The sequence below is a fragment of the Tachyglossus aculeatus genome, chromosome 5, assembly GCF_015852505.1.
Source record: "Tachyglossus aculeatus isolate mTacAcu1 chromosome 5, mTacAcu1.pri, whole genome shotgun sequence".
NCBI lineage: Eukaryota > Metazoa > Chordata > Mammalia > Monotremata > Tachyglossidae > Tachyglossus > Tachyglossus aculeatus.
This window is the reverse complement of record NC_052070.1, coordinates 72,410,018-72,424,295: the sequence shown is the minus strand read 5'-3', so window position 1 is coordinate 72,424,295 and position 14,278 is coordinate 72,410,018. Positions and strand designations below refer to the sequence as shown.

The window sequence follows — 14,278 nt, the reverse complement described above, 5'->3', positions numbered from 1 at the left end:
AGAAGCAGCATGGCTCAGTGGAAAGAGCACGGGCTTTGGAGTCAGAGGTCACGGGTTCAAGTCCCAGCTCTGCCAATTAGCTGTGTGACTTTGGGCAAGTCACTTAACTTCTCAGTGCCTGTTACCTCATCTGTAAAATGGGGATTAAGACTGTGGGACAACCTGATCAACTTGTTACCTCCCCAGAGCTTAGAACAGTGCTTTGCACATAGTAAGCACTTAATAAATGCCATTATTATTATTATAACAATATAACAGAGTTGGTAGACATGTTTCCTAGAACCCAGGTCTCCAGTTTTCCAGAATCATGCTCTCTCCATTGGGCCCACAGCAGGGTAATGGCTGCACACCACGACTCCTGCCTTCTTATCATGGTCCCACCTCCCCAGATCCCTGTTCCTGCTGTAAGGGCCCTCAGGACAGAAGGGTTATCGGTCTGAGTGATAGATTTCAGTTCCAGTCGAAGACTGATGACCCCCCGGAAGCTCCAAGATGGGTGGGAGCCTTGTGCTTGCTGACAACCTCTTTTGACACAGGGGACAAGGCCTGAGCTCCTCTCACCCATAACAACCGAGGTATTGGTTAAACACTTGCTATGTGCCAAGCACTGATACAAGATAATCAGGTCCCACGTGGGACTCACAGTCTAAGTAAGAGGGACAACAGGTACTGAGTCCCCATTTTGCAGGTAACGGAACTTGAGGCAATTAAGTGATTTGTCCAGCAGCTATGCGGTGGAGCTGGGATTAGAACCCAGGTCCCCTCACTCCCCTGGCCTGTGCTGTTTCCACTAAGTTACTCCATAGTCTCCCTGTCCAGGACCCCTGGGTGACTTTAATGGAGACTCTTTGCCTTTGTTTTAGAGCTGACCTGAGCAGCCAATTCCAAGCAGGGGGCCATCTGGGCTGAACTAAAGAGCTTTAGATGACTCTGGCACAAACTATTGGCAGGCTATTTCTGTCTCCTTATAAGTGCCTAATGAATTGGATTTGGGTATTGATCCTGTATTTCCTCCTTGTACCCGTTATCCCTCTGCTCTCCATTACCAGCCTGTCCAGTTTCATTAAAACCTGTTGCTTGGTTAATCTGCTGAACAGTCAGGAGAGGAGGGAAGAGACCTGTCCTAAGACAGGACCAGACCAGACCAGACCCATCCAGTCAGTTGACAACTGTGGCATTTATTAAGCTCTTAGTATTTGCCAAAAACACTGTGCTAAGTGCTGGAATAGATACATGATAATCAGGTTAATATTAATAATAATAATGATGGCGTTTGTTAAGCGCTTACTATGTGCAGATCACTGTTCTAAGCGCTGGTGGGGGGATTCAAGGTGATCAAGTTGTCCCACGTGGGGCTCACAGTCTTAATCCCCATTTTACAGATGAGGTAACTGAGGCTCAGAGAAGTTAAGTAACTTGCCCAAGGTCACACAGCAGACATGGAGTGAGTGGAGTGAGGATTCGAACCCATGACTTCTGACTCCAAAGGCCGTGCTCTTTCCACTGAGCCATGCTGCTTCTCAGTTGATCAGGTTAGATACGTACATGTCTCATGAAGGGCTCACAAGCTAAGAGGTAGAGAGATGGTATCTTATTCCCATAATAATGATAATAATGATGGTATTTATTAAGTGCTTACTATATGCCAAGCACTGTTCTAAACACTGGGTTAGATACAAGGTAATCAGGTTATCCCATGTGGGGCTTACAGTCTTAATCCCCATTTTACAGATGAGGTAACTGAGGCACAGAGAAGTTAAGTGACTTGCCCAAAGTCACACAGCTGACAGGTGGCAAAACAGGGATTAGAACCCATGACCTCTGACTCCCAAGCCCGTGCTCTTTCCACTAAGCCATGGTGCTTACAGATGAGGATGTACTGTACTTACAGTACAGTGCTCTGCACATAGTAAGCGCTCAATAAATACGATTGATGATGAGGAAACTGAGACACAAGTGACTTGCCCAGGACCAAACAACAGGTCAGTGGCAGAGTGGGGGCCAGCACCTGAGTCTTCAGATTCTCAGTCCAGTGGTCTTTTCATGAGGCCACACTGCTTCCTATCTCTGCCCTTCCTAAAAGAGCTGAGAGGGGAGACAGGGAGGTAAGGCCAGCGATATTGCTTGTAGGCTTAGGTTTGATTGAGGTCTCAAGGTCATAAGTTGGTGCAAGGGGAGTAAAGGGCCCTGGGAGCAGGCCTCCAGTCCATTTCTGCCTGAAAATTCTCAATCAATCAATCATTTTTATTGAGTGCTTACTGTGCGCAGAGCACTGTACTAAGCGCTTGGGAAGTACAAGTTGGCAACATATAGAGACAGTCCCTACCCAACAGTGGGCCCACAGTCTAGAAGACCGTCTCCCTCTTGCTCCTCACTCAGGTTGGGGTCCATAAGTAGGAACCTGCCTCATCCCTGAAATCCACAACTCTCACCTCCTTCGAAGCTGGGGCAGATGCTCCTCACGTCCGCATCGCGTCGTTCGTTCCTTCGCATCGTGGTCATGTCTCCGCGGCTATCCAGGGACATGAAGGAAAACAGAGAGAAAGAGGAAGGTGGTAAGGGAAGAGGAGAGGACCAGGAAATGAGCAAGGGAGAGACAGGCAGAGATAGAGAGAACAGAGAATGTTAAAAAATCTCCAACCTGAGCTAAGTAATTGTGTTCTGCTGGGCGTTGTGCACCCAATTTGGCCTCGTATTGATCCCAGTTAGCAAACAGGAGCCGCAAACCCTATAAAAATTATTTATCCTCCCCGATTCCTTAATCCGGATCCGATCCCCTCGTTAAGGTGATTGACGGTGCTGACAGGTGAAACACCGCTTAAACTCCCTCCTGTGCTGTTAGCAGCTCCCGGCTCCCTCCACCGACTCCCATCGTCTTCTGCTAATGAGGCTATTGATCTGGGGCTGCTGAGGGGCTCCCTGCTAATGAAAAGCCCATCTGGGCCTCCAACAAGCTTGTAAAGCAGCCCCGGTGCATGGGGGCCCTGCCACATTACGGTGAGCCATGGGCCCACCTGCAGACCCATTGGCCGCCTTCAGCAAGGTGCGACCGTCCGTCCCTGCCCGTCACACACAGACACACACATACACACACACACATACACACCCCGACTCCCTCCCCGCCTGCCAGAATCTGAGGACGATGGTCTGCTCCCATTGTGTCCTGCCTTCGGCTTCATCTCCGTGAGATCACACGCCTTGGGAGAAATCATCCAAACCACAACTGTAGGATGACAGGCTGAACGCCATCAGGGATTCCTCAGGGAAGCTATCTTGGAGTCTTCGTTGACTCTAGACTGTGAGCTCGTTGTGGGCAGGGGATGTGTCTGTAATATTTTTAGATTGTACACTGCCAAGTGCTTAGTACAGTGGTCTTAACACGGTAAGCACTTAATAAATACGAGTGACTGACAAATATGATTGACTGATTTACTGTTCTTTCTACTCAACAGCTCTGGGGAGTCAGACTGCCTGACCATATTACCTTCACAGGGTTTGTGACATCGTTGTTATTTATTGAGCATCTCCTGGCACAGAGCACCGCTCTAACCGCTTGGGAGAGTTAATCAGAAGCAAGAGATACACTCAAATAGGTGCTTGTCATCTACTCTAGGCCTGCTGTTGATCTAGTGGAAGGAGGACTGAGCGTCTGGGCTCAGTTCCATCCATAGCTGGCTAATGTGGGCAAAGTACTCACATTAGAAGCATCGTGGCTTGGGGGATAGCATTCGGTCCTGGGAGTCAGAAGGACTGGGATCTAATCCTGGCTCTGTCACATGTCTGCTGTGTGATCTTGGGCAACTCACTTCACTTCTCTGGGCCTCAGTCACTTCATTTATAAAATAGGGATTAAGACTATGAGCCCCATGTCAGACAGGAACTTTGTCCAACCTGATTACATTGAATCTACCTCAACGCTTAGAACAGTGCTTGGCCATAGTAAGTGTTTGATGAGTACCATAATTATTAATTATTATTATTATGCCTATGCACTTCACAATGGGTTGTCCCTCTCTCATTACTCTTCCATGCCCCAGTGGGAAGATCACTGGGAATGTATCTAATTCCCACCTACGTATTCTCTCCCAGTACTTCGCTATGTGCCAGACACTGTACTAAGTGCTGGGGTGGATACAAGCAAATCAAGTTGGACACTAGTCCCTGTCCCATGTGGGGCTCACAGTCTCAATCCCCCTTTTACAGATAAGGTAACCGAGGCACAGAGAAGTGAAATGACTTGCCCAAGGTCACACAGCAGCAGGTGGCAGAGTCAGGATTAGAACCCTTGACCTTCTGATTTTCAGGTCTGTGTTCTATCCACTACAGTTTACAGTTAGAGGGGGTGTCTGGGGTGACCTTAGTCTCAGGGGCTGGGGGCTTCATGGTCTGACCCTCTGCATTTCCCAACCCTATAGCTAGTGCCATCTCCTTGTCTAACTTCTTTGACTTCTTTCCTGGGCCCTCATTTCTCCGATACACCTTCCCTTCTATGTCACCTTGGCACTAGGATTTGTATCCCTTAAACCCTTGATACTCTCCCCACCCCTAATCCCACAGCATTTAAGTACATATGGCTATACTTTCCCATTTCCCTACCAGTAATTTATCTTAATATCTGTCTCTTCTTGTAGACTGAGAACTCTTTGTGGGCAGGGTTTGTGACTACTAACTCTACTGTGTTGTTCTCCCCCAAGTGCCTCATACAGTGGTCAGCACACAGTAAGTGCTCCATAAATACCACTGACTGATTGATCAATTGGGAAATATCATCTTGGGAGACCCTTAAATGGCTACAAAGCCACTGAATCCTAAAGACAGAAGATGCTTTTTAAAAATAGTATTGGTTAAGCGTTTATTACGTACCATGCACTGAACTAAACTCCGGGGTAGATACAAGATAATCATGTTGGACACAGTCCACGCCCCCCATGAGGCTCACAGTCAGAATCCCCATTTGACAAATGAGGGAACTGAGGCATAGAAAAGTGAAGTAACTTGCCCAAGGTCACACTTTGAGAAGCTCTGAGAGGCTATTACAGCCATTCTCCCTAATTAGGTCTGAAATAAGAATGGCACTGCTTATTATAGTCATTCATCATCATTATCATCATCATCATCATCATCATGAGAGCCTCATCTCTTCCTTTTAAAACCTGTCAAAGGAGAGTCCGAAGTCTCCGTCTGCCTTCCATTCCAATATCTATCAACTCTCACTGTTGAATATTATTTTTCTACCTTTCCATCTGCCTGTCTGCCTAATAATAATAATTGTGGTATTTTGTAACCACTTACTACATGCCAAACACTAAACTAAGCCCAGGAATAGCTACATTCATTTGATCATATTTATTGGAGAAGCAGTGTGGCTCAGTGGAAAGAGCCCGAGCTTTGGAGTCAGAGGTCATGGGTTCAAATCCCAGCTCCGCCAACTGTGAGCTGTGTGACTTTGGGCAAGTCAATTCACTTCTCTGGGCCTCAGTTACCCCATCTGTAAAATGGGGATTAAAACTGTGAGCCCACCGTGGGACAACCTGATTACCTTGTAACCTCCCCAGCACTTAGAAGTGCTTTGCACATAGTAAGTGCTTAATAAATACCATTATTATTATTATTATTAAGCGCTTACTGTGTGCAGAGCACCATACTAGGCATTTGGGAGAGTTTAATACACTGTAAGAAGATCTAACAGTTCCTTGTCCTTTGTGGGGTTCACAGTTTAAGGAGGAAGGAGTACAAGCATCTTATCCCCATTTTACAGATGAGAAAACGGAGGCACAGAGAAGTTAAAGGACTTACCCTAGGACCTACAGCGGGGAAGTGGCAGAATAGGAAGTAGTATCTAAGTCTCCTGACTCCCAGCTCATGCTCTTTCTGATGCTACTTCCTTAGATTAAAAAAATTGACCAGCCCTCCACACTAGGCCTAAATGCATGGCTGGTGATGCTCCTTTTTCCTAAACTTTGCCTAAGGAGTCTCATGCAGCCAGAGGCTCTTGGGGCTCAGAGATAAGACATGTGTGTGCTTGCCATATACCCTGCTGAAATACACAGATAGGAGACCAAAATGAAATCACGCATCTTCATTAGTGGCCCACTGTAAATTGTCACTGGCCCCAGGCAAGCGGAAATCTCCCATGCCGATTTCCCCATCTCTTTCTCTCTCTATCCACCTGGGTATTTTAAAACTGCACATCACCAGACACTCAGGTCAAGATGTTAGTTATGGAAAGCAGGTTTGTGGTTGGTGGAGGCTCAGGTGCAGCATTATATGCTGGGTGGGGCTGTTGGAGGAAATGGCCATCCCAGCAAGGAAAACCAGCTTCCTTCCAGGCAACGTGGCTCCCAGCAGCAGTGGGGAGTCAAGAGAGAGAGCCGAGAGCAGAAAAAAGTGGGTGATGGAAAAGCATAATTATTTCTAAATCCAATTTTCTTTTCATGTTTTCCAGGAGGCATCAGATGTTCTTTGGTGATGTCTCAGTTATTTTTAAATTCATTGGCCCACGGTGATTCATATATACGTTCTTGTATTATCCCTGGCAAGTCTTACATGACAACTACAACTTAAAAATAGATGTTCTTGAAGGAATATGTGGCCAAAACAGGAAAAAAAAAAATCCATTCCTGTGTTTGGAAAAGCAGGAGGAAGGTAGATTAAATACATCAGCGTCTGAGTTGTGAAATTTAATACAGATCTATTAGGGTATGAATATATAATGGTTACCACAGAGACTCGGGGATTTTGCTCTCGTTTCACTGTCGCTCTGGAGTGTAGTTATTGGGCTGTGACATCATCTCAGAGGCTGGAGGGTTCTTTCCGAGTTGCTCAGATTTGGGGCGGGAGGATGGGTCTGGGGTAAGGGCAGAGGTTTCCTGTTCCTCTCCTGGCAGTGTCCTGTTAATGCCCTGTGCCCTTAGAGAAGTGTGGGTTTCCGAGTCCCTCCTCTCCTGCTTCTTTGTTCCTTCCCCGCAGCACATCACCATCTCTCTCTGGAACAATTGCTACTCCCTCCCTTCGGGCTCTGAGTCACAGTCTTGCTCTTTATAGCCTGCAAACTGCCTCCTTCCTTCTGTAGCTTACCTACACTGTTCCCCGGTGTGAAGCGCAGACATAACATGGACAGGAAAGTCCTTGTCATCCCCCATCCGTCAGTGCCGCAGCCTTCCGTGCTCTTCATCCTGGAACACAATAATAATAATAGTAATAGTAATAATCCTTTGTGGCATTTGTTAAGTGCTTACTATGTGCCAGGCACTGAACTAAGCACTGGGGTGGATACAAGCAAATCGAATTGGACACAGTCCCTGTTCCACATGGGGCTTGCAGTTTGAATCCTCATTGTACATATGAGGTAACTGAGGCACCAGGAAGTGAAATGACTTGCCCAAGGTCACCCAGCAGACAGGGGGTGGAGCCAGGATCAAAACCCAGTCCTTCTGACTCCCAAACCCCTGCTCTATCCACTAGACCACATCAGTTCGGGTCAGAATTGAGTTTTGGGCAAAAATTTCATCTTCTGGCCCACACTCTGCCTCTGCCTCCCCATTTCCCCTGCTACAGCTTGGATTTTTCCCCTGCTGTGCCCCTCCTCACCACCAAGGCTTTTGGGATTTTGTTGGGTCCTGGCCTGGAGCGGGGAAAAGATTTTATTAGCATCTTTGCCCCACACAGTCCTGCACCAAGAACAGCCATTTTTGGTGTCCTGATCTGCTTTTTGCCAAATCCAGCATCCTCTACTGCATCTAAAACCTCCTCGACCTCTCAGCTGCCTTCAACACTGTGGACCACCCCCTTCTCCTGGAATCATTATCCAACTTTGGCTGTCCTCTCCTGGTTCTCCTCCTATCTCTCTGGCCACTCACTCTCCATCTTTTTCACAAGCTTCTGGGCAGGGAATGGGACTGTTTATTGTTATAGCGTACTGTCCCAAGCCCTTAGTACAGTGCTCTGCACACAGTAAGCACTCAATACAACTGAATTGAATGAATGAATGCTTCCACCCCCTAACTCTGGGAGCCCCTCAAGACTCTGTTCTAGGTCCTCTTACATTCTCTACTTAAATCAATCACATTTGTTGAGCACTTGTTATGTGCAGAACACTGTACTAGCACTTGGAAGAGTACATTATCACTCCATCTAGACTATAAGCTCACTGTGGGCAGGGAATGTGTTGCCAATTCTGTTATATTGTACTCTCCTAAGCACTTTGGTTTAGTGCGCTGCATACAGCAAGTGCTCAATAAATATGATTGATTGGAGAATTAATTTGCTTCCACAGCTTCAACTACTATCTTTGTGTAGATGATTCCCAACTCTGCCTCTTCAGTCCTAACTTCTCTCCTTCTCTGCAGTCTTGCATTTCCTCAATCAACCAGTCAATCAATCAAGAAATCACTGGAATAAAGCACTTGGAATAGTACAGTAAAACCGAGGTAATAGACATGTTTCCTACCTGCACGGAGCTTACAAACTAGAGGGGGAGACAGACATGACTATAAATAAATTACAGTTACAGCTGTTGGTAGCTCTCCTGTTGGTGCCGAGAGAGTACTTTGTACACAGTGGAGGCATAAATATCTGTGAAATAATGATGATTATGCTGATGATGAGGCAGTAAGAGAGTTAGAGAAGCAGGCCTAATGGATAGAGCATGGGCCTGGGTGTCAGAAGGACCTAGATTTTAAACCCAGCTCCATCACCTGTCTGCTGGGTGACCTTGGCCAAATCAATTAACTTCTCTGTGCCTCAGTTACCTACCTCATATGCAAAATGGAGATTAGGACTGTGAGCCCCATGTAGGACACGGACTGTGTCCAATGTGATTAACTTGTACCTCTACAGTACTTAGTACTGGCACATAGTAAGTACTTGACAAATATCACATATATTCAATCATATTTATTAAGCATTTACTGTGTGCAGAGCATTTTACGAAGCGTTTGGGAAAGTACAGTACAACAATAAAGAGTGACAATCCCTGCCCACAACGGGCTCACAGTCAGGATGGGGTGGGGAGCGGAGACAGACATCAATACAAATAAATACAATTATAGATATATACATAAGTGCTGTGGGGCTGGGAGAGAGGGGAAGAGCAAAGGGAGCAAGTCAGGGTGACGCAGAAGGGAGTGGGAGGTGAGTGGGCAGTAGTGGCGGGCTCTGGATCCCACCAGAGATGCTTCCATCCGGGTCGGGTGATGCCTGAGAGATTCAGAGTGTGTGCAGAGATGCAGATGCGTAGAAGCGGGCTACAGCCTCTGTGCACTTAGGGATCTGCACTTGGTTTGGCATCTCCTTGTCATAGCCTCAGTGGGTGCTCTATACATAGAATTAACTGAATATCAGGGGAGGGAGGAAGTTTGCCCTAGAGGAAAGATCACGGGACTGAGACACAGAATATACAGATACCACTCCAAACTCTAGCCTGCTGTGTGATCATGGGCAAATCAGTTAACTTCTCGGGGCCTCAGTTTCCTCATCAGTGAAATGGGGATAGGATACACACTCTGTGTACTGTGAGCCGCCTGTCAGATAGGGACTTTGTTTGACCTCAGCTCATCAATTAATCCTATTTATCGAGCACTTACTTTGTGCAGAGCACTGTTCTAAGGGCCGGGGAGAGTACATACAGTATAAGTGTTGGTAGACATATTACCTGCATGCAAGAAGCTTACAGTTTAGACCTGATTATCTTGTATCTTCCCCAGTGCTTGGCACTTTGTCAGTGGCTAAATACTGTTAGGAAGAGCTGGCATGGTATGGAACCTCTGATGGTTGGCATGGGCTGGGAGTAGGGGAGAGTCTTATCTCTGAGATGCCCTGCTCCTGATTCATTGCTCAATTATTACCTTCCCCTCCAACTCCGATTCTCTCTCTGCGGCAGCCAGAAAGATATCTGGGGGAGGATTTTCCCTGGAGTTTCAGTGAATTTGCAAAGAAAATGCAGAGGGTAAAGAATAAACAAATATGGCAGAGGCAGAAAAAGAAAGAGACATTTACACCTGATCATAAATATCACCTAGTAATTGTCTCCCTGCAGCTTTATTGAAACAATCTGGGTTAGTAATTAAATCCCCAGCAGGGAGTCCATGTCACTGTGGGTAAACACACGATAAATTATCTAATACTTAAAGGTCAGCGGCAATGAAATTTTCTTTTGTTAACTTAATGGAAAGGAAAGGCTCTGGGAATGAGGGCTGCTGGGTCAGATTCACCTCTGGAGCGGCCAGAACCCCAACCTCTTCCACCTGTTCTTCTCTTGGGATTGGCTGGTGGGGGGCTGGGGGCCTGGGAGGGTGGACCTGGAATGGGGTCTAGTTTCACTGTCCCTCACAGCCACTGGTCCAGGCATTCTTGGGCTCCCTCCAATAATAATAATGATGGTATTTGTTAAGCGCTTACTATGTGCCAAGCACTGTTCTAAGTGCTGGGGTAGATACAAGGTCATCAGGTTGTCCCACGTGGGGCTCACAGTCTTAATCCCCATTTTACAGATGAGGTAACTGAAGCACCGAGAAGTTAAGTGGCTTGCCCAAGGTCACACAGCAGACAAGTGGCAGAGGCAGGATTAGAACCCATGTCATCTGACTCCCAAGCCTGGGCTCTTTCCACTAAGCCACGCTGCCTCAGTGAGTAAGGCACAGCTGGAACACGCTTCTTCACTATACCAGGGACCTCATTGCCTCCCTGCCTCCCAATCAATTAACCAATCAGCCATATTTATTGAGTGCTTACTGTATACAGAGCACTGTATTAAGCTCTTGGGATTGTACAATACAACAGAGTTGGTAGACAGCATCCCTTCCCCCAGTGAGTTTACAGTCTAGAGGGAGCTCCCAGTTCACAGGCCTGGAGAAGGAAGGGAAGAACTTCCAGGGGAGCATGGGATCAAGCAGATTTCAGGGAGCCTTGGGGGACCCTCCATCCCAAGGATATGTCCAGCTGAGAGGGCTTCAGGGAGGGAGGGGGAAACCTTCTCACTTAGAACAGTGCTTGGCACATAGTAAGTACTTAACGAATTACCATCATTATTGCTGCCTCCATCTTGCTGCCAATTCCTGCCTCTGGCCTGGAGCGCCCTCCCTCCAGGGAGCCTTGGGGGCCCCTCCATCCCGGGGATATGTCCAGCTGAAAGGGATTCAGGGAGGGAGGGGGAAACCTTCTCACTTAGAACAGTGCTTGGCACATAGTAAGTACTTAAATACCATCATTATTATTACCTCCATCTTGCTGCCAACGTCCTGCCTCTGGCCTGGACCGCCCTCCCTCCTCCTATCTGACAATTACTCTCCCCACCTACAGAGGCTTACTGAAGGTAAATCTCCTCCAAGAGCCCTTCCCTGACTAAGCTCTCCTTTCCTCTTCTCCCACTCCCTTCTGCGTTGCCCTGACTTGCTCCCTTTATTCATCACCCCCCCCCCCAACCCCACAGTATTTATGTACATACCCGTAATTTATTTATTTACATAAATGCCTGTCTTCCCTTCTAGACTCTAAAGCTCAAAATGTGTTTGTTTATTGTTATGCTGTACTCTCCCATGAACTTAGTACAGTGCTCTGCACACAGTAAGTCTCAATAAATAAGACTGACTGAAATCAGCCCCATTCTGCCTGGCTTGGTCAGCCATCTCTTCTTCTCCCAAATATCTCTCTCTTCCTTAGTCTCCTTCTCGCCCTCTCTGTATCCCCTCGTCCAGAACCAACCACCTTATTCTCCCCAATCAGGATTTATCCTCTTGCCATACAAGGCAAAATTAGTTCTTATCAGCTCTGCAGAAAGTTGGGTTATAGCACCCTGTGGTTGGCTATTATGGATACATATTCACCATCATCACCTCGCTAGCCTCATCATCACAATTATGCATCTACTATAGCCCAAAGCTCCTTTCTTGTTTGATCTTGATGTTTCCAGTTCTTCTATCTCCCTTGAGAATGGATTCAGAGATCTTGGTTTTTCCTCCACCATCTCCCGTCCAATTTTAATGGTTTTTGAGTCGTGCTGAGCAGCCTGTAGACTTAATTACTACTGAGCCCATGCCAACAATATGCTAGGCTGAATGAACCCGAGGTGGTAAAGTGATATTGAAATGAAGATATTTTTAATGGGATTTGCATTACAACGGGATATGATGATGGCTAAGGATGGTCTAAGCAGACAATATGTATAACTCTCATCAAAAAGCCTGTAAGGCCTAGTGGAAAGAACATGGGCATGGGGGCCAAAGGACCTGGGTTATAAGGACATTGACTTCCTTTTGCTATGAAATGGGAATGAAATACCAGTTCTCCCTGCTCCCCTTAGACTGTAACCTCCATGTGGGACAGGGACTGTGTCTGGCCTGATTATCTTGCATCTACCCAGTGCTTAGGACACTACTTGGCACACGGTAAGTGCTTTACAAATACCACAGTTATTATAATAATAATTACGGTATTTGTTAAGTGCTTACTATGGGCCAAGCACTGTTCTAAGTGCTGGGGGTAGATACAGGGTACTCAGGTTATCCCATGTGGGGCTTACAGTCTTAATCTCCATTTTACAGATAAAGTAACTGAGGCACAGAGAAGTTAAGTGACTTACCCAAGATCACACAGCAGACAAGTGGAGGAACTGGGACCCATTTCCTCTGTCTCTCAAGTCGGTGCTCTTTCCACTAAATCACACTGCTTCTCTAATTATGATCACCTTGGCTAGGGCAGGTCTATGCCATGCTGGTAAGTGAGAATTGGGTACTTGCTACAGGATGTCCCTCAAACACTAAATCTTGAGTCCACAAGGTTGACTCCAGGGATAATTATAATGTTACCAGTCGCTTGGAAATGCCTGAGTGGTAATTTGAGACAGCTCAAATGAGGAAAGGTAGAGAAGGAAACTAGACTAAGTTTCTCAAGGGTAGGAATATGCCTATTCATTCATTCATTCAATCGTATTTATTGAGCACTTACTGTGTGCACAGCACTGTACTAAGCACTTGGGAAGTACAAGTCGGCAACATATAGAGATGGTCCATACTTGACAACCGGCTCACAGTCTAGAAGGGGGAGACAGACAACAAAAGAAAACATGTAGACAGGTGTCAAAATCGTCAGAACAAATAGAATTATAGCTATATGTACATCATTAACAAAATAAATAGAATAGTAAATGTGTACAAGTAAAATAAATAGAGTAATAAATCTGTACAAATATATACAGGTGCTGTGGGGAGGGGAAGGAGGTAGGGCAGGGGGGATGGGGAGGAGGAGAGGGAAAGGGGGCTCAGTCTGGGAAGGCCTCCTGGAAGAAGTGAGCTCTCAGTAGGGTTTTAAAGGGAGGAAGAGAGCTAGCTTGGCAGATGCGTGGAGGAGGGAGGGCATTCCAGGCCAGGGGAAGGACGTGGACTGGGGGTTGACGGCGGGACAGGCAAGAGCGAGGCCCAGTGAGGAGGTTAGCGGCAGAGGAGCGGAGGGTGTGGGCTGGGCTGGAGAAGGAAAGAAGGGAAGTGAGGTAGGAGGGGGCGAGGTGACGGACAGCCTTGAAGCCGAGAGTGAGGAGTTTTTGCTTTATGTGTAGGTTGACAGGCAGCCACTGGAGATTTTTGAAGAGGGGAGTAACATGCCCAGAGCGTTTCTGTAAAGAGATAATCCAGGCAGCAGAGTGAAGTATAGACTGAAGCGGGGAGAAACAGGAGGATGGGAGATCAGAGAGGAGGCTGATGCAGTAATCCAGTCGGGATAGGATGAGAGATTGAACCAGCAAGGTAGCAGTTTGAATGGAGAGAAAAGAGAGGATCTTAGCGATGTTATGGAGGCGAGACCGGCAGGTTTTGGTGACGGATTGGCTGCGTGGGGTGAACGAGAGAGTGGAGTCGAGGATAACACCAAGGTGGTGGGCTTGTGAGATGGGAAGGATGGTAGTGCCGTCTACAGTGATGGGAAAGTCAGGGAGAGGACAGGGTTTGGGAGGGAGGATAAGGAGTTCAGTCTAGGACATATTGAGTTTTAGATGGTGGGCAGACATCCAGATGGAGATGCCCCGAAGGCAGGAGGAAATACGAGCCTGGAGGAAGGGAGAGAGAGCAGGGGCGGAGATGTAGATTTGGGTGTCATCAGCGTAGAGATAATAGTTGAAGCCGTGGGAGCGAATGAGTTCACCAAGGGAGTGAGTGTAGATAGAAGGGGAACAAGAAAGATGATTTTGATTTTGATGTAGGTTACCAAGCACTTGCAAAGTGCTTCCAACAGTAGCTTAGTGCTTCCAACAGTAGGCACTAAGCGTGGCTCAGTGGAAAGAGCCCGGGCT

At 47.0% G+C, this 14,278-nt stretch overlaps 1 long non-coding RNA gene across 1 annotated transcript; it reads right to left on the bottom strand.

The window, feature by feature from the left end:
- Nucleotides 1–2,294: 2,294 nt before the first annotated feature.
- Nucleotides 2,295–12,957, bottom strand: LOC119928915. The gene is made up of 3 exons (XR_005451111.1): nucleotides 12,943–12,957; nucleotides 7,078–7,175; nucleotides 2,295–2,512 (listed from the first exon to the last, which is right to left on the bottom strand). It is a non-coding gene; the product is annotated as an uncharacterized LOC119928915 (long non-coding RNA).
- Nucleotides 12,958–14,278: the final 1,321 nt, after the last annotated feature.